This window comes from Macrobrachium nipponense, chromosome 27, assembly GCF_015104395.2.
Source record: "Macrobrachium nipponense isolate FS-2020 chromosome 27, ASM1510439v2, whole genome shotgun sequence".
Classification (NCBI taxonomy): domain Eukaryota; kingdom Metazoa; phylum Arthropoda; class Malacostraca; order Decapoda; family Palaemonidae; genus Macrobrachium; species Macrobrachium nipponense.
The window spans coordinates 25,151,406-25,153,905 of record NC_087216.1 but is presented as its reverse complement, the minus strand read 5'-3'; the positions used below and the strand labels follow the sequence as shown (position 1 = coordinate 25,153,905).

Below are 2,500 nucleotides of genomic sequence, written 5' to 3'. Positions count from 1 at the left end.
ATTTCTAAAAAAAAAAAGAAGAAACTGCCGATCTGTCTCCACAGTTATTGAGAAAACATGGTGTCCATCTCTGTTTATTGCCTTGGGTATAAATAACGTGACCTCATTGAAAATGGTCATATTTAAAAAAAAAGAAGAAACTATTCAACTGATCTGTCCCCACAATTATTGAAAAAATATGGGGTCCATGTCTGTTAACTGACTTATAAATAACATAACCTCATTAAAAAATGGTCATATTTCTAAAAAAAAAAAAAAAGATGAATCTATTGAACTCACCGATCTGTCCCTAGATTGGCAACTCTGCAGGGCAGGAAGGCGTGTGACCCCTCGTTCACAGTCACGTTGACGGGAGAGTCCATGAACCGTGGGCCCCCCAGCCAAGAAGAGCACCAGCCTGGAGGGGTGGAAAAGGGAAAACACTCATAGTAGCAACGCCAGTCTTGAAATGGAGTCTTAAAATGGAGTCTTGAAGTGAAGAAATAAATCCACAGTTATGTACAGGTACATATGTTTAACAAGGCGTAATCCGACCACCAGCTTACTCATGACACGTGCAAGGTCTAAAATGTGGTAAAATCTACGGTCAAATAGAACCTTGTTTCACCAACGAAAATTTAAATCCACTTATATGTACAGGTATATAATATCTAACGAGGCATGATCAGACCTCCCGCTTACTTGTGGCGGTCAAATAGAACCTTGTTTCACTAACGAAAATTTGAAATAAATAAGCTATATTTTATTAGCAACAATTATTCTGTACTGTTTAACATGCACATTATTTATTCTTTTTCACTTTCATTCTAATAAATCATAAATATCCTACTCTAAAATTTATGTATCTTTAACTCGAGAAACATCTTTATCAGACATTTTTAGGTTCTTTCATAGACCTTTCTTACCCCCCAACAAGAACAACAACAACAAAATAATTTGTTGTAAATTACAACAAAGTAATTTTTTCCCACGTCAAACGGAGGGTCGAAGTTTATAATATAAATTCCAACCGTTAAATTAACCTCTGACTTCGATACATATGTCAAGGTCATACATATTGGAAGTGACTATAGTAGATTCACATCAACTGTGCATTTGATGTCTAGGCCAGTCCCTTACGACGCTCCTGATTGGCTTTTGATAAGCCAGTCACAGGGCTGGAAACTCTGTCTCTCGAGAGAGTTCACATAAGCGGGATTTATGATCCACACCTCCTGAGGGATATTTTTGAAAGATGTATCCGTCAGGAGATGTGGAACATAGATCCTACCCATGTGAATTCCCTCGAGAGACTGAGAGTTTCCAGTCCTGTGATTGGCTTATCAACAGCTAATCAGGAGCGTCGTAAGGGAATGGCTTAGACATCATATGCATGGTTGATGTGAATCTACTATGGTCACTAACTCGCGGGTTGTTTACAAAGTTTCGCCAAACTGATAATTTACGGTCGTGTTGGAACCTTAATTAAACGACTATAGACTGGTATAAATCGGCTAAAGAGTCCCTACCTCAAGACACCGGAAGCTTCTTGATCCAGCCCGTACCTCGACGAGGCAGAATTATATGAGGTCATAAAAACCACCCGCTCCCTAATAAGGGAGCGTGTGAGGCCAAAGGGTTAATGCAAAATGTTTTCATTAGCGACGGCTTACCTTGTTACCGATGGGGCAATGGGATGCGATACAAGGCAGATTGAGAGAGTTGTTTTCCCTAATCAGGTAATATTGGCCCATTGGCCCATGTGAAATGCCCAAAAATAATAATTTCATTTCGTTCTTTTTTTCTCTCTTACTCCAAATTCAATTTATTTATTCATTTATTTATCTATTTATTTATTTAATTATTATATTTATTTATTATATCTTTATTTATTTATTTATTTATTTATTTTATTTATTTATTTATTTATTTATTTATTTATTTATTTATTTATTTATTTATTTATTTATTTATTTCTAATAAGATCTCTTCCAGTACTTCCCTATACCTATTCTTTGGGAAGCTTGAATTTCAAGTCAATGGCCCTTGTGAACTCGTTTCATATGAATAAGGTTCATCTTCTGATATATGTTTTTATCTATTTCATCTCATTTTCATTCATCTGAGTTCCTTGAAGATATTCGAGTTTTCATTTTGCTCTTACTTTTACCTGTCTCTCCTCTCTCTCTCTCTCTCTCTCTCTCTCTCTCTCTCTCTCTCTCTCTCTCTCTGACTCCAAACTCTATTTTTATTCATCTCAGTGTCCTAATAATAATATGTAAACTTTCTACGAATGTGGAGTTATCTCAAAGGTGTTCGTGCTTTTACTTCGTTCATTTATTTTCTCCGACTCCAATTTCCACATTTTTTCCATCTGACTGGCCTACAATAAATATGGAACCTTTTTACGAATGTCAAGTACTTAAAAAAAATATTCACGTTTTCATTTCGTTCAATATTCCTCTCAAACTCCAAATTCCATCACATCCATTCATATTTCAAACAAGCAAGTGTACAACAC

The 2,500-nt window shown here is 35.9% G+C and overlaps 1 pseudogene; it reads right to left on the bottom strand.

Moving 5' to 3' along the window:
* The window catches only part of LOC135200939 (zwei Ig domain protein zig-8-like), a 126,485-nt pseudogene that overhangs the window by 57,879 nt on the left and 66,106 nt on the right, over positions 1 to 2,500 (bottom strand).